Raw genomic sequence first — 18,794 nt, forward strand, 5'->3', positions numbered from 1 at the left:
GGAACCGAGCAGCTCTGAGAACTTGTAAACGGAAAAAGAACAGTCAAAGTAAATCATGCTGTGAAAAGAATAGTGAGATTGATGGAGACCGTTCGTTTTGGTACTGAAATTATTTGTAGGATGAGTAGCTACTGAAGAAAATATAATTTTATGCCACAGTAGTCTACCCAAGGTGCTTGCACACCAAAACGCATTCTCAAGTTCAGAAAAGGTTTGCTAAGCTTTGATTATATGGCCTGGAAACTCCAGTTACGCTACAAGTCTGTTTATGGAGTCATTCATTCTGTGCATGAGATGTTCTCACTGCAATTTTTATTAGCCTTTAGAGCATGCTTTCCATGTCTCCTTTGTAAGGAAAGTACTGGGTGACTCAGCAAGCAGTTTGCTGCAAACCTATTGCCCATAAGCCCATTACTGATACAATCAATTTAGCTGCAACTACCACCAGGTTGCTTTATCATAAAATCCCTGCAGTATAAGCTTGCAATGCGCTGAGAATTCATGGTTCAGGCTCTTAAATAGTCACTGCATCTAAGATTGAATGACTGCAGCATTTTGGAAATGATGAAAATAATTTCAAATAAAATTACTACAATGAAGTTTAAGATAATTGCTGGGGTGTGAGGGTAGAGGTGTTGGGAGGTGACATATGCTATTTCTGTATTTATTATTCTCCTAAATCAGTCTTAATCTGGAAGGATAAATGAAAGACTTCTACAAATTTTTGACATATAAATGCAGATCAGCTTACGTTCTTTCCTCTCAGGTTTGTAATATTTGTGGGGGAAGGGCACTGTTACATGAAAATATGCATATTTTCAAACCTTAATTTGCACCTGAGCCAGCAATGTGCCTCTAATCAGGTCTTCACTATAATGCATATTTCTGAGTGTAGATTTAGAACAGAAATACATTCTTTCTGAAATACACTTGTAACACCTCCCTCTGTTTCAGTTAAAGCTAATTTCTCAGAAGCCTACTGACTGACCTCAAACAGGGGATTTAGAGCCTACTATTTCTTATGTCATGAAATACCTATTATAAAGGGTAAGTCACCAATACATAGCATATATAGGTTGTGGGCAATCCCCGATTGAGAGCCAGGTATACCAGAAGATGTCAAGATTCCTCAGTTGTTTCAAGTTTAGGCTGCGCAGCTTCTGACAAGGAGAAAGTTAGATCATATTACAGGACAGGTTACAAAACTCATTTCAGATAGAGTTTTAAAGTGGCATAGAGAGTATCCATTTTCCTTACAGAGGCTAGCCACAGCTAAATGAATCAGTGCTTGTCAGTGCTTGGCTGGGAGGTTCTTTCCATCATTTTCATTATTTTGAAGTATTTCTGTAATGGTCTGAGGAAAATTACAGTTTCCTTTAAAATAACTCGAATCATGTACCAGAAGAATAATCTGTCAGTATATTTGCTGTAGTTTTGATAAATTGATTTTGCTAGGCAAGAAAGAAAAGGAATTGATACACAAGTGAAAAGTAAGTATATGCAACTAAACATTTAAAAAAAAACAGATTATGTTGCTCTAAAGTAAGAGCACTGTGCTTAGCATATCAATAATTGTGCATGCTACAGAAATAGTCAAATTCCACCAAATACCCTTCACATTCTGCAAACAGAATAAAGCCCTGTCTAAATTCCCCATTGGATTCATTGCAGTGTACCAGTCAGCTGTCTAATCCGCACACAGGTTTCCATTTCCACGATATATTACACTTCACAGTAAGACAAAGTTTTAATAAGAAAGGTTTGTGCAGTTTACAGGGTGCTTTTCACGTCTCGTAATGATCAAAATTGCCTCCATTAAGGAAAGCGTTCCACTGCATTCAAACGTTCTCCCCCAAGAAATACAATTTATTAACACAACTAAAAAAATCTCTATAATCCCCAGTGGTCTAAGGCATACTGCAGCCTCTGATCCTAGGCCTCAGCAAATCCATGGGTATTTATGACTTTTATGTGACTTAAGTCAAGTCCCGCATCCTGTAACGACCATGTCATGATATGACACATCCTCTGCCAATTAATATTATCAGTTTGATAGCCTGTGACTATACGGCACTTTACTCTTCACTGAGCTGCTTAAGACATGGGTTGGTTTATAAATAATAAGGAATAAGTGTAGAGGCTCAAGCTGCAAGCAAAAAATAAATTAATACTTGAACATTTGGCTAGAATTTATTTTCACCTCATTAGCTGATCATTTCAACAGCCTGCCTATTTGCAAACATTTCCAGTTACACAATTGAAACATACTGAAAATCACTCCGGCTTGCATGAATAAAAGCATCTGAACTGACAGAAATGTGCGACTCCACTTTGTCCCACCAACCCGTATGTCTTTGCCTCTCTGCATTAAAGGTCAAGTTACCAAACTGGGCTGAACGCCAAAGTTTTTATATATTCAGTGACCTCCTATGGATAGATTCTCCAAACATGAATATTATCAACTGGCTGTATTATACATAACATTATTGGCTATAAAGAGCTACAGGAATAGCCTGTTCCCCTGCCAGCTGTAATAACTAAATGAAATGAAACCAACCCAAACTCATCCCAAATTCACGCCGCATTACAGAGAGCAGGCATTTCATGGGGATCTATTCATAACAAAACATTGCACTACAGGTCCCATCTGCACAGAAGGGACTAAAAAAGTACTGTTTTATTAAACAGCTGCAACAGGCCTCCTGTGATTTCTGCTTCATTAGAGGCTTTTGGGATTTCTGACCAGAGCGTGGTAGGAACAAAAACTTGATATTTCAGATTGTCCATTTCCAGAAACAACTCACAGAAGAAGCCATATGTACTGACGGTGGCACTAGGACTGCCCACTCTGTACTTCCTCAGCTCACAACGTATTCCTCATGAATTTCTGAACCAGTATCATACTTGGAAAGGAATATATCTTCTACTGAGCAATCAACTTCTGAATTGAAAACGTCATTAACTTCATTGTTCCAATGCTTAGTTACCATCCCTGCTGAAAAAATAGTTCTTTGAGCACATCATATGCTTGTGTTGTCCTGAAACAGGCATTCTTTTCTCTTTTTTTCTTTTTTTTCTTTTTCTTTCCCATCATCATTCTGAGACAGTATGTTTGATGTGAGCACTGATTTGAACTTTCTCTTCCAATATCATCCCATTTTGGTCAAATGCTTTAAAAAACAGAGTTGGGGTTTTGCTGTATTATGATCCCTCCTATGTCTGAGCTGGCTGAGCAATGTGACACCCATGTATATGACAACCAGCAGGCTCTTCCTTACAGAGATCCCATTCTAATGGGATTTTTGAATGAAGATTTCCATTTAGGAGTACTGCCTCCTCACACAGAAACATATTGTTGCCTTTCTCTCTCTAATGAGCATATTGCCCATTCCCCTTTCAAAGGGAAAGAAAGAAGAGACAGCTCACACAGTCTGCAGGGCTCTGGGGCTCAGAATGAAAGCGGTGTCTTAGTTAACTTCTGCAAAATTCATGACATTACAAAAAATACATATGGGAAACCTCTCATTAACATTAATTGTACCAAAAGAAAATTGCCATGAAAATATTCAGATACCTGATAATTTTAACAAGCATCTTTTTGCTCTTTACAAACTAACAAACAAACTAAAAAGCTGGTCTTGTTTTCTTCTTTCTTCTGTAAGAATCTTAGACTCTTAGAATCTTACCATGAGATCACTACCAGGAAACTGGCATAAGAGCAATACCTTTTATTTTCCCAAATACAAACCCATACAGAATGCAATATGTGTGTTTTTAAAAAGCTTACTTCTAAGTACAGAATAAATTGATGATTTCAGATAAAAACTCAGCTAAAACTGAGTGCTTATCCATGCCTGCACATAGCCGCACACATTCTGAATTGAATGTCTCACAAATGACTTTAGAATGTCAAATGCAGAGAAGCTGTTTTTAGCTTGCTCAAGTAAGCGTAGGCCTCACAAGAATAAACTTACCTTAATAAACTCCATCTTCATGTCAAATCCAATTAAAAATAAAAGACAAAAGGACGAGAAAGGCATGAAATTCAATGATTTGAGAAAGTCTGTGTACAAAAAAGTGTACCTCAAAAGCCAATGAAAGATGTTTGTCATTGTTAAATGAAATCCAAGTAATTCTGTTGTGAGCAACTTGAAAGGCTGGGCACTCCAAAATGCCAGATGAATATTAACTCCAAGAATAAGGTGCTTTATGCTATGAAAGAAAGCTATGAATTACATTGATGTGAGCAGCCATCCCTCCTTCAGGGTTTCAATAATCACAGAGTAATTAATTCAAGAACCATCAATGTCAATCTTTATTTCTTTAGTCACATGAAATAAAATGAGTACTAAGGAGGGAAGGGGGGAAACCTTCATGGTTGTAGAAGCATAAAATAGAAAAGAGAGGTTACACAAATATTTTCTTCTTATAAAAATGTAGGGAATAAAACACCACCATAGATAGCTTGCTGCTTACTGGGTGGAGAGGCTGAATCTTAAAGGACAACTCTCAGTTGCATCCTTTTAATGGATGACTGCAAAGTATTCTAATTATTGTGGGAAGTGCTGCAAAAAAAAAAAACAAAAAACCAAAACTTCTGCTGTTTTTCAGAGGTTTCTAAATGATAAATGAGATTGTAAGAGTCACTTATTTCAAAGAATAAAAAGGAAAAAGAAAGAAATGAATCACCTAGATGTGAAAAAATCTATCCTTGACCAGATTGTTGTATTCTTGGTGTATTACCCAAACATTGAAACATGCCTGCCAGGTGCTTATCAGAGTTATTCATTTTAATGGAATTGTACACAAGAATGAACACTAAACACGCCATTTATTTATCTGACTAATCCTTACAACACCTGTTGCCGTGGCTATTTATTAGAAGCAGTAATGTAAATCAGCAAACACAACGCTGGGAAAAAAAAAAAAAAAAAAGAAAAAAAAAAAAAAGCATAGTTAAAAACAAAGCAAAACAACTGAATCAAATGACAAGCAGATGAGGAAAGACTTTCAGTTGTCCTGAAAGTAAAGTATCCACTGCCCATGCACTGCTCAGCTGTCCAGGAAATGCAATTCCCCGTGTACAAAGCCTTGAAAAGAGGACATCCTGTTGCTAGCCACATAAGGGAACTCATTCTGATCTCAGCTCAGCATAGGATCTAGAATAATTCTCCTAAACTCCATGAAGCCTGGCGTGTGAATACATTTTGCCAGTGTATTGGTGGGCTGCTCAAGCTTCTTCAGCCTCAGCCAGAAGCTTTTGTGCTGCCCATTCAACTTCCTCCAACAAGGAAATATCACAACAACAGTTCCTAGATGAGCTGCCTGCATCATCTGCCTCCTCTGAGCCCCTCCCTCTCATCCAGGCAGTGCTTGCAAGTAAATCCCTAAGCTGATGTACAGGTCAGCATATTGGCTTTACATGCTTTCACTTGGTTTTGGTTTAAAACTCTTTAAAAGGTAAATCCAATTGAGTGAAGGATCTGTCTAACTGAAAGTAATTGGAAAGCAAGTATTTCATCTTCAGCAGACCTGCTGTTAAGTATATAGATTTGAAGTACCAGTTGGAAAATATGTATAGACAGGGCCTGTATGTAATGCATTCACACAAATTTCTAGCATAACTCCAGCTGGAGATTTGGGTAGAAGTTAGATCTTAATTTCTGCAGATTTCAGTTTTTGAGCTCCCAGTTCTTCAGACTAGAATAAAAAACATAAAGGTTTCAGTCTGTACCTGAATTCATACTTTATCACCAGTGTAAACCCTGGATACGTTGACACTTTAATTACAGTAATTAGCATGCCTTATGTTCTAAACTAGCAAGAAGGAGTTTCAGTACATGGTGAAGGCAATGAAACATGCTCGTTCCTGTTGAGCACCCAAAAGTGTGCATTTCACTCTAGCATGGATCTCTGCATCCTGCTGCTGCTGACTGATGCAGACAGCAATCCTCATTACTCAAAGAGCCAATCTTCATGACAGACAATTTTAGAAAATTAATTTCTGTACATGAGCCCCTACATCTTATCTGACCAAAACTAAAAACAGCCCATAAAATACAATCATAAAGCACTCATCAGCTATGTGTGTTCTTAAAACACTGTTTTTAGTGTTTATTTTATGCCGTTGATTTTCCATGGTGTACAGTAATTACATTCAACCCAAAGTTTTAACATTACACATTTTAATTATTTACAGCATTATGTGTTTAATGGTGCGTTGTATTACTTACTTTAGGTAATACCTCTAACATTATGATAGATCAGGCCAGGCAATAAAATTATTATGCAGAGAGAGACAGCTTATCACTTACCCTTCATTGCTGGTGGCCCTACTTGCCTTCTGAGTAATTCCCCTCTTTAATTTAGTCAGCTGCCCAGAAGGGTTTTCTACAAAACTTTATGAGGACCTCAGACTCAAATGAATGTGAAAATGAAAGGGCATGCCATGCAATTTAGGTTTAATGAATTTATGACTGATATGTTTGTCCTCTGATGGATGATTTTGCGTTAGCAAAACACCTAAAAATGAAGCCTTTCGGCTAAAAACTTAACACCAACATGCAGACTGCAGTAGCACGATGACTTAGCAATTAGTTTTCTCCTTCGGTAATTCAGATTTGCTTTTCTCTTTGGTTATCTAAATTTGTAGGTGTTCTTGTAAAAAAAAAAAATAATAAAAATCACATGCAAACAGGAGGAACATGGTTATCTGCTAAAAGAGCAAGATTTGCCTTGGGCTTAGTGCTTGAAGTACTGGAGGATGTGCATTGTGAAGCTATGCTGCTGCAATGGAAAACTGAATTTTGGCTCCAAAGATTTCAACAAGTCCTCCCTAAGGAGGAAAAAAAAAAAAGGAGTGGAGTTGGGGAATTCAGCATCAGGCAGACACTGCCTTTCCAAGAGAAGTAACAAATTTATAGAGAAAAATTCAAAAACCAGTAGAGGAATAGATGAAATACAGGAGCTCTGAACCAAAAGGGTGAACCACAAAGCTAGAAGGCTGCAAGGGCAGGAATTCAATTATATTTGCCTTTCATATCACTTCTAATAGCTAAGGATGTGTTGAAGCAGAAGTATGAGGTACTCTGATCTAAGATGTATAAATTTATGCTCTGATAAATAAAACACCTCTGAAGAGAAAAGAGAGGAAATTTGCAAGAGAAGTTTAGATGGAAATAATTATGCCTTACTGCAAGGCATGTTAACAGTATGCTAATCAGGAACTCTAAAAACAGACACTGATTAAGAAGGTAAGATTTTTTTTCCTAAGACAGACGTGGCTTTGGAGATGTAAAGGTACCAGTGACACCAGATGTAGGTAGAAGCATCCCAAGAAACAAAACTTTACTGCAGAGAGCAGTGTGGTGTGAAGATAGTTTGACTATCTGTAAATCTGCCTCATACTCAACTTCCCAGATCAGGCAGAACCATGATTGCTGGCATTTACTGTCCTGATCCCTTATCTTCCTTTCCTTCTCTCCTGTAAGGTATTTTAAGTGGCAGTTAATTGCCACAGAACTAAGCAGATCAGCACATCCATTGGAAAGCCCTCTTCTATTTAAATATTTTATTTAAGAATTTAATATCATGCAGCAAGAGGTCTTGCTTACACCCTTGCCTCTCTTGTCACATGAAATTCTTTACACCACAGCTCAGAGAAGGCCCAGGATCTCGCAGGCCCATCCTCCACATCAGGAAAAACAGTCCAGCATGACAAAGATGCTTTGCTGGAGGAAATTGTTTGGCAAAGCCATTCCACTACTTCACTGCTGCAAAAAGGGAGGCTATCTCACAGGGATCCAGGTGCTTCAGTCAAAATGATTCATTCCTTCTCCCACTAAGAGAGAAGCCTTGACAAAGCACTGCCTGGGAACTGCTCATGCAGTGGGTCCCAGCAAGCTGTGAGACTCAGTACTGTCAAGTGAGCATCTGAGTCTCTTGCTCTGCCGCCTTGGGGTGACAAAATAAGTTAGAATTTCTTAACCTAAGAAAGTGTCTTCTAGAAATGCATTTGGATGCTGGACTAGCTAGCAATTAAATCTGGCTTGTTAAATTCTCCACTGATGGTAAATATCTGTGGTCTGCACATGTTTGCATTTAATCCCCACACCCTCCCACCCCCTTTTTTTTTCTTTCTTCTTATCTACCTTGCTCTTGCCAGCCAGTCTTCACTCCTTACTCCATCTACAGAGCCCTCACCCAGTGAGACCCCCAGAATTTTCCTCTGGGTGCAACAGTAATTACATTTGCTTTATGTCTTTGTGGGGTAGATGAGAATTTAAATGGTTTAAGCAAAGTTACAAGAGAAAATGTAATGGTATTTGGAACTTTTAAAACAATTGACTTTTCACATGTCATTCTGAGCTCAGCTCAGAGGCCAGCCTTTCAACATCAATCTCCCCCAGCCATCTCTCAATACAACACAAACAAGATTAGACTTTTGTTGCTGTCTCAAAGTCAATCAGGGTCATCCACAGCAGACAAAGATTGAAAGTGTTTTTTTTACTTTTTTTACTTTTAACTTTCTCCTTATCCTCTGATAAGGTTCGTTCTTTTTCAGCTACATTCCAGATTGGGGGAAAAAATTTTCTTTCTCACTTCTCTAAGACCTTTAGAGGTTTTTCCTCTTCTTTGGGTTGTGAGCCTACCAGGGAAGGTGCTCCGTTATACTTGCTGTTCACAGAGAAGGACTGGTGGGAGACGTGGATATAGGCAGCTGTTTTGGAAAAATGACCATGAAATGGTAGCGATCTCAATTCTTGGGGAAGTCGGGATGGGGGTCTGTAAAACTACTACCTTGGACTTCCAGACTTTGAACTGTTCAGGACAGTGGTAGGGAGAGTTCCTTGGGATTCAGTCCTGAAGGGTAAAGGGGTACAGGAAAACTGGTTGCTCCTTAAGAAGGAAGTCTTAAAGGTGCAGGAGCAGGCCACTGTGTCGCAAGATGAGCTGGCAGGGAAGAATTCCCACGTGGATGTAAACGGTGCTTTTCCTGAGGCTCCAGGTGAAAAAGAGAATCTACCTCCTGCAGAAGGGATGGGCAACTCGAGTCGAGTACAGAGAAGTTGTTAGGATGTGCAAGGAGAGAATTAGAGAGGCCAAAGCCCAGACTGAACTCAACTTGTCTGTTGGAATAAAGGAGAACAAAAAACTTCTTTACAAATATATTAATGATAAGAGGAGGACTAAGGAGAATTTCCAGCCTTTACTGGATGTGGTGGGGAACGTGATCGCTGAGGATAAGGAAAAGACTGAAGTTCTCAATGCCTTCTTTACATTTCTTTAAAAGTCAGACCAGTTATCCTCACGGTACTCTACCACCTCAAGCAGCCGCAAGCTGCACCAGGGGAGACTCAGGTTGGACATTAGGAAATGCTGCTTCTCTGAGAGAGTGGTTTGACACTGGATCAGGCTGCCCACAGAGGTGGTGGAGTCACCATCCCTCATAGTGTTCAAGAAATGTTTAGATGTTATACCGAGGGACATGGTTTAGCAGAAAATATTGGTGATAGGTGGATGGTTGTACTGACTGATCTTTTCCAACCTTGATGATTCTATGATTCTACAGTTCCATGCATAGCCTCAAGTCAAAGCAGTCCAGCTAAAAGGCTCATTTCCAAGCTGCAAACAACTTCAGTTTGCTTCCTCATTGACTCTGCATGCACTGATATCAGTAAAAGTGCTCTCTACTACATATTGACTGTCATGTTGGCTTTGGGATATGAATTTATTTATCCAAAAGCATTCAGTGAAAGAATTGAGTTTTTGTCCACATTCTTTCATGACTAAAATCAAGCTTATGTGATTAAACATCTGAAAAGACATCTGGTGTTTTCTCCAACCCTGCTAGGATTTGCACATTTCATATACCCTGACTCTTTCTGTTGGCTTCAGTTGACCATAACGTGAATAAAACACTCGGTGCATAAAGCTAAACATTTTCACTGCAATACCGCAGCCTTAAATTGAGGGCTCAGCTGCTAGATGTAAAGAGGAAGAAAGAACCAAAGAAGTGTGACAGGAAAAAATTACTCCATCTGCAAGGAAACAGAGTAACAAGGTTTGTGCATTGGAAGTGGGAGAATGTTTGGTTTTACTTTTCTGCTCATGCACTCAAATTCTCTTTCCTGAGAAGATTAAAGACTTAAAAACAGACTCTTGCACGGTTGAAACTTACTCTACTCTCCTTTCACGATGCAGTCTCAGTGCAATGCCATTAACATTACTGATCACAGGCATGAACACCTAGAACACGCAGGGTGAAATATGTTTCTGTACACAGAATTACAGCTACATTCATGAAAATCAGTGTCTGCCCATGTGGTTCTGAAAGCTAACAACAACAGAATAATTTTAATTGTGCAATCACAATTAATCTTGCAACAAATGATCTAGCCAGATATGGCTTTTGTCATCTCTTTACTTTCAGGGCTAACTTTGATCTTAAAATAGATTTTAATAAAAATATGGGGTGTAGCTGAGCATAAACACCTCAACTTTGAATCAATTTCAAAGGTTTCCTAGATTAGTGCTAGTAAGTGGCTAGCCATTATGCACTGTCCTGTCAGGTGAGATTAGGTGCTGAACAGTGAAAGAAGACTGCTTTTCTCTTTCATGAGGCTGTCTGTGCATTCCCACATCTTCTGAGAGCTTCTGGTAGCTTGTGTATCTGCTTTTTCCTCTTGATACTTCCGTAATTCCTCTACCACTTTCAATCAAACTTTTCAACATCACAGAATCATAGAATCATAGAATGGTTTGGGTTGGAAGGGACCTTTAAGATCATCTAGATCCCACCCCTTGCTATAGGCAGGGACACCTCCCTCTAGACCAGGCTGCTCACAGCCCCATCCAGCCTGGCCTTGAACACTTCCAGGGAGGGGGCATCCACAGCCTCCCCGGGCAGCCTGTTCCCGTGTCTCACCATCCTCACAGTAAAGAATTTCTTCCTAACATCTAGTCTAAATCCACCCTCTTCCAGTTTAAAGCCATTTCCCCTTGTCCTGTCACTACATGCCCTTATAAGAAGTCCCTCCCCAGCTTTCCTGTAGGCCTCTTTAGGTACTGGAAGGCCGCTATAAGATCCCCCCAGAGCCTTCTCTTCTCTAAGGCTGAAGAACCCCAACTCTCAGCCTGTTCCCATAGAGGAGGTGTTCCAGCCATCTGATCAGCTTCATGGACCTCAAGTTAAAGTGAAGCAACATATATAAACAAATATATATACACATCACCATACCTAAGTATGCATTTTAAGGAAGTACAGAAAATACAGTCTAAACCATTCTTTATGGGTACACTAAAGATGATACTTAGTATCCTCACTATGTCATACTCTTCAATATGACTCCTGAAATTTTTTCATTATTTCTTCTTTCCTAAGCACATGCATCCATAGGAATGTACATGCACAAGCATGCAAGCACACACCCAAGTGCACATGTGCACATATAGAATTAAAGATCAGACTAGTTGCAGCCCATAGGAAAACTGAGGGGCATAAACTGTTTGTTCATAATCCTGCTTTGATGCAAGGGCTGTGTGCAATCCTCATATGTTGCTTCTGAATTAATCCTAAATCTTAGCAATAAGATTTGTCAGGTTTTCTGAAGAATCTGCATGGCTGAGTTACTAAACCATTGCTTTATGTGCCTGTAGATATGTTCTGAAGTGGGGAGCAAAAATAGTGAGAATTTCAGCATGTTTGCCTTTATCTCACATATTCTCCTTCTGCAGTTAGCAGTCACTCAGTTCTGCACCAGCAGAAGCTGTCTGCAGATATCCTTCTGACATAACAGGAATCAACTTGATTCCAGCTAAGATGGGAAAACAGACTTCATAGGTGAAAAAAAATCCAAAAGAAGCTTGCAACTAATCCTTGGATTTGAAGAGGCCTTTTTCTCTTCAAGCTAAATGGTCTAGCTTTACTGCATTTATTCTGAGTAAAGAGAACCTGCTACATGCCAGTATCAAGCCAGGCACCCTTATAATACACCTGTCAGCCCTGTTACTGAAAGGAGATGCAAACCCTGCCTGACCTCTGAAAGTCTACGTCTTTTCACTTTGGTAGCTATTACTGTCACCAGTGTTTACATAATCTAGCTGAAGAGGAGTCCATGGCTATGATCTTCTTTCACCTGGCTTCTGAAATAACTAAGCAACAGACTTAAAGAGAGAGTTGCCAAAAGAAATTTGATTAATTGCTTTTGGACATCCATCTTCACTCATTACTCTCTGAAATTGCCCTGTCAGTCAAAGCAACACTTTTTTCACACAGAGGATTTAGAAAATCATACAGAGCTAGAACCAAGGGACCTTGTCTGCTTGATTTACAGCTGATGTTATTTGCACAGCACTTGCTTCCAAGGAACAGAACCACTGTCAGAGAAGACAGTGACAGGTTGCCAAATCTTTTTACTCCTTCTAAACATCACTGCAGGAAATAGAAATTTGGTTTTTGAAGATATTAAACTGCTAAAAGTTGCTGCTAACCACCAACTAAAACAAAATAAATCCCTAAGCCAACAACAAAAAAAGATGCAGTGCCACATTCATGACCTCTAGATAGAAAGAGTTGTACTAAACAGTATTACTAACCACCATCTGTTCTTCTGTTCTCAGCAGATAGTCCCAATAGTCATCTCATAGTCCCAATAACAAGAATTACAATATGATTTAAAACACTCCAAAATGAAATCCTTACCCCAAAGTTTTTCTTAAATTCAGTAAGAGGAGGAGCCTTCAAAATTACACTTTTCTAAATATGAGAAAGTAAGGAAGAAAAATTGGAGGGGAAGGCAACTACAAAAGGTTTTAGATTATTTTCTCTTCATTTTGCTCCCTAGTTTTTGTACACAATGCCCAAAGAACATGACATCTTGCACAGTCTGACATGTGGGCTCTTTACTCAAATTGTTGAAAGTTGGCATGGGTGGGCAAACAGAGTTTATGTAGGGGATATTCAATGTAGCTGTTCCTTAGTATCTTGTACCTTCAAAAAGGTACCTTCTTGTACCTTAGTACCTTCAAAATCCCTGCATCATCTGTAGATACTTGCCTGCCTGCATACTGTAGTAACACTCAGTTCTTTCTTGGTGCACCATCATTGCAAGATCTGCTGGGTCATATGCAGGTCTGTAAAAGCCAACCCATTACTTGGGGACTCAGCAGACGAAGAAATCTTACATATGTGGATCTCTGCTCTACAGCTCCTTGCATGCTGCAGGTATCCACAATTTAAGACATCAGTAACTTGCTTAAGCAACTAACTTAACTACTGACACCAACAGCAAAGTCTTATTGATAACAGTAATAATTATAACAATTGATATCAATGGGAAGTTTCTCAAAACCTTAAAAACAACAACAAAAAAGTCAAGAAGCCCATTTGAGTGTGTTATGGATATAATAATGCTCAGCCCAGACTGCATAAAGGCATTCAGTAATGACAAAGTGCTTCACTTGACATTTTTTACTGAAAGGGATAAACCTCCAAAATATGAAATGTAGATAGATCCTCACTTGACTTTTTTTGGGGTAGGTCTAAGTGCTTAAAAATGTCAAATGAGGCTAATTCTGAATATGATGATTTTACACTATCAAACACTATCTGACATTTAGGATTCATTTCTCTGAGGAGTGCATCCTAAATGGGTACTTTAAAATATTTAAAGGCTTTTTTTTTTTCCCTTGACATTGCCTTTTTGAGCAAAGGCACCAAACAAATAAGACACTGAAGAACAAATGAGGCTTTGAAACATTACAAACCTCACCTTGCTACTACACTCTTATAATGCTCGCAAAAAATGTCAGAAACATCTTTTTGCCTCACAATGTTATACTGTTGCATTTGAAGATAATAAATATTAGCAAGGACACTCAAGCAGTACATGCTTGAGAATGCTGTTTGAAAGAGAAAACGTTTTTGTTTTTTTTTTTAGTTTCTAAAGTAGAACAGCTACTTACAATGCAAGTCTACATGGCAGACATTTAGACCTTCCTTTTCAGAGCTCTAAGCTGGTAACAGTTGGGTTGCTTCAGCACCCATCCCATTGATCCCTATTCAAATCAGCCTCCTACAAAGCAAAGGAGAACGTGTATTTTCATAAAAAAAAAACAGCACCTTTGAGGGCTCATACTCTTGAGATAAGGGTTCCCTATTTTCCTGATCTGAGAAAGGGACTTACTCTAAAGATGCAGCACAGCCCTCTCAAATACAGTATCCAAACAAATCTGCAAAAAGAAGAGAAGCGTGGCTTTGTAATCACAAATACACTGCAGCTCACCAATAGAAAGTCAGCCATCCACTACCTTGTCTACACTTGACTGCAGAAATAGCTAGGTCTCCACATTCTGTTTTATTGACTGAATATATTCAATGGACACTAGATTTAGTTGGCCACAACTGATCTACATTACATTTAAAAAGCAGTAAGACTTAACTGAAGCTAACATCTTGAGTTAACACAAGATTTTGGGTGCTTATTTGTTTCTTTCCTTTGCATTTGAGACCAAGAGAATGTTAATCAGCTGTGAAACAATGATCTTCTGTGAGCAAATATAGATTATTTAACATTGCCAGGTTTCTGGGAAAAATCGGAGTAAGGTATTTTGGAGAACTGCTGCATTTCCATACCAAATGGCTTATTCTAAAGTAGAATAAGCTGGCACAAGCTTTTGGGTCTGGATGTGAAAAGGGATCATTTGCAGTAGGCCATAAGTTACGGCAGGCTCTGACAAACAACAGCCCTATAGAGAGCAGCCTGAAAGACTATATGTTAGTGATGGTAATACCAAAGAGACCTGGAAAGAGATGTACTGAACTCTCTCTGCCATGCTTCTTACTACTGCCTAACCTCTCTGGGACAGAGCATGGTGTTCAGATGCAATATATTTTGACATGCAATCCTACTGAAACATGTTCTGAAGGAGAGTGCCCAGTGCTTTTTCCTCTTAAAAGCTCCCCAGGCTCGATGCCTAGTCTCCTTACTTGAGTGTGAGCAGCTTCTCCATTCATTTTTGTACTACTAAACTGCACTTCAGATGCAAAAATCAATACAAAGCAAACCTGAGATCTCTGGGCAGAAGAGATCTGAACTGCACAATGATGAAAGAGCCATTGCTTTCCGTAAGCTGCGTGCTTCTCAAACAACTTGTTAAGTAAAAAATGGGGGGAGAAGTTATCTGTAAGGAAAAAGATTAACGGAGAAGTGACATTTACGGTGAGCTAGACAACACAAACAACTACAAATATTCACATCAGTTCCTACTCTGAGTTTAATTGATTAACACAAATTAAGTTAGTGTCTCTTCATCTGCGTGAGCAAGAACAAGGCTTTTCACTGCAAACATTTTACACAAACTATCTTTTCTTTTTAGTCACCTTCATTTCTCTTTTCTCTGAGAATTCCACTAACAATATCAAGGATAATTGATATTGTTATACCAATGTCCTAATTTAGGACAACAAACTATGCAGATCACAGATGACAGCAAACATTTAAGGAATTACCAGCACACTTCTCTGTCCTAAGGACTAATGAGAAATGCATCAGGGTCCTGTGTGGACAGCAGACTTAGAACATGATTCACTGACACAGTATGGTCTGATTATGAAATAGTCCTGTGTGGAGCAAGGAGATGGAGCAAGGACCCTTATGGGTCCCTATCCCCACTTGGGATGATTTTATGAGTATAGTAGTTAGACTTAAGGGGATAAGACATGGAACATATCCTTTAAGTGACCTAGTCAGCTATGGAGATAAAGAGAGCCTAATACTACTACCCTTGACTCCACAAAGAATTTGAGGTGGTCTCACGCAGTCTGTAATACTTCTGTCTGCTTGCAGCTCTCCTTGCCCACAAGGTACCTGAAGCATGATATGAAAGTTCTTGACTGTCCCAATCTAGGTATCAAAACTAAACCAAATGTAACACATTGGGTGACGATCACTTTTCCCTAAAGGAAAAAGAAAGGTTGTCTTAAATGACAAGGAAGTATTTTGTGGAAAAGTACCATTCTTAATCATAAGGAAAAGTTGTATGGTAAAATGCACCGGAAAATGAGGAGCTCTGAAAGGAAAGCTGGCCTTTCAAAACACTTTTGAAACACAACTATTTTCCTTTGTTCTGATAATGCTTGGGATGCCCCAGGACTCTGTGGGTCTGATTGAACTTTCAGTGCTATCCAAGACCAGTTTTCATTCACCTCTGGGAGACCTCCCTGATACACAGCTCAGGAATCTTCAGCACCCACTGTTAAAAAGCCTGCAATGGGAGCAGCTTCTTGCCTTACACGTTCATTGACAGCAGGTTTCTTAAGTAGTCATATTCCAGCTGCTACAGAGGACATGAGACTTAATTTTAGATTTGCTGTTTTTTTCAATAGAAAAGTTCTGGAAAAATGAGTTTCTGAAAAGTAATCAGTTTAGATCATCCCAGAGTAATAAAACATGTCTTGAAATGTCAACATTTCCTTAACACTACAGAGCAGCCTTGGGAGGAAAAGGCTGGCTCATCATGTTTCTACTTGATGATTTCTAAAAAGAAAAAGAAGATTTACTGAGATGGTTCTGTCGATTTTACATCCAATTTCTCATTTTTGGACACAGCTGGACATTTGCATACAAGTTTGTTGCCATATTCTTTGTACACTGTCAAGACAAGTTATGTACACTATATATAACTTTCATCTTTCATCTTTTTATGACTTGCCACCTCTGGAAAATCATTCTTGGTTTCATCATTTTAGCCAACAGGTTCCATTAGGACTTTCCTACAATCAGATCAAATTCTCCTTCCTGAGTGTGTAACAGTGAAAAGTCAAAGTGGCAAACACAAAGGGTAACTAGTAATCTACTCACAAAAAGCCTTAGAGGACATCATTCACCAGAAGCACAGAGGACACCATGAAGAAATGATACTCTTAGTCTCATGTGTACACACAGAGTTGATAGAGCAAATCCCAGGACTTTCTCATAACAGGGAGATTGAATGACAGACTTAATTTAATGCTAGAGTTTTACATACCAGGGAAAACTCAACCCAGAGTGCTTTTTCAGAACTAAATTTATAAAGAAACATCTATATATGCATGAGCCTGAATTTTCAGGAAGGAACAACGGGATTTAGAATTCGTGACTGTCAGATGGAACAAACAATGTTTGTGCAAACAATCCTCAAAACTCAATTCTGTTGCTTCCACTACCACAGCTACATGCACAGGGTATGAATTTAGTGGAAAAGTTATGCACACCCAAGCCTTGCATGCAATCCAAACAAGGGTCTGCTCAGGGCACACACTGGCTCTGTTTCCTGCAAACGCTGGGAAAAGTAGAAGAGCCAAATGTTTTATTCAGAGATGCAGTGTTTTTCTCCCTCCTGATTTTTGGCTCTGACATCCCCTGGCTCACATTTAATAAGTCTGCAGCTAATCAAAAGTTCATTAAGACATCAAGGAGACAGGTACAGCTAGCAATTTCAGAGTGTGTGGTTTTGTCCATAAATTATTTAAAATCTACTCATTATTAAGAAGTAAGCATGAGGCTGTCACGGTGAATCCGTCTCTCAGCACAGGATGATTATCCACTACATTTGGAAACAACTCAGTAGCGGTGCAGAGGAGACCCCCCAGGGGACTAAATCTGGAGCATGACCTAATGGTTTTTAATTGCTGAGGCAACAAAGGCTAACAACATTCCTGGCTTGGCATTCCTAGCAGGTAAAAACTGCGTAATAAGTAAGTTATAGGAGGAGAAGAGAAAGCAGAACAGAAGATGACTACAGGAAAATTACATGAAAATCAAAGTAAAAATCACAGCTATTTTTTGCTACCAAAAGTTGAGAAAACAAAACAAAGCATGAAAGACAAGATTTTACTTTGCAATAAGCATCACAAGTTAAAAATATCTAAGAAACAAGGTAAAACACCAGAATCTAGGAGTGTCATTAAGTCCTTCTTGCATATTTCTTTAAAATTCCAAAGCTTAGGAGTGAGTATCAACCTGAACAGAACTCACAGTGGGGTCTGCAACTCCAGATTCAGAAATTGCCTGTCCCACATACGCACATGCACAACATTCTGAGCACAAATTGTGTGTGAGTACACACACATACTCACGGGACCTCTTGTCTTTCCATTTTCAGGTCAGGGTTGCCAGTACACACGGGCAAAGCAGGGAAGTTTCAAGAACAGGTGTCTGCTGGAGATGAGAAAAGGACAATCAGCAAAAAATAGATCTGATCACCTATTGCTGACTTCAGGAAGCTGAATACAGTTGGTGATACAGAGAAGGAAGCAACTAGTATAGTTTCTTTTAAATTAAAATATTCTATACAATTTAATTTTATACAATTAAGACATGCCTACACAGTCTACTGGTGTTAAGCCTACACCAATTTGCCGAGAATCCTTCATAAGAAAGCTGCTTCCTTCTCCTCTTTCTACTCCAGAAGCACATATGAATGAGATCAGAGTCCCTTACAACTTGTCACATGAAAAGATATTGCCTAGTGATACGTGTGATGCCATCCCTATTCAGACACCTCACTTCATAGGCAATCAGACTCAGAGTAACCTCAGCACAACTCCTGATGATAACTTTTCCACATTCTGCTGGTGAACAGATGCCCAGCATCCACAGGACTACCTGCCCTTTCTTCCTTACTTCAAAGAAGGGGAATGCTGAGGCTGAAGTAGGTTGCGCTCCATGCCGCAGACTGATGATAAGCAAAGGCTCAGAAGGCACTTCCACTATAACCCTTGATTTCTCAGTTGCATTTGTGCTACAGAAATA

Source organism: Coturnix japonica, chromosome 2, assembly GCF_054131305.1.
Source record: "Coturnix japonica strain WE chromosome 2, WE-NBRP24, whole genome shotgun sequence".
Lineage (NCBI taxonomy): Eukaryota > Metazoa > Chordata > Aves > Galliformes > Phasianidae > Coturnix > Coturnix japonica.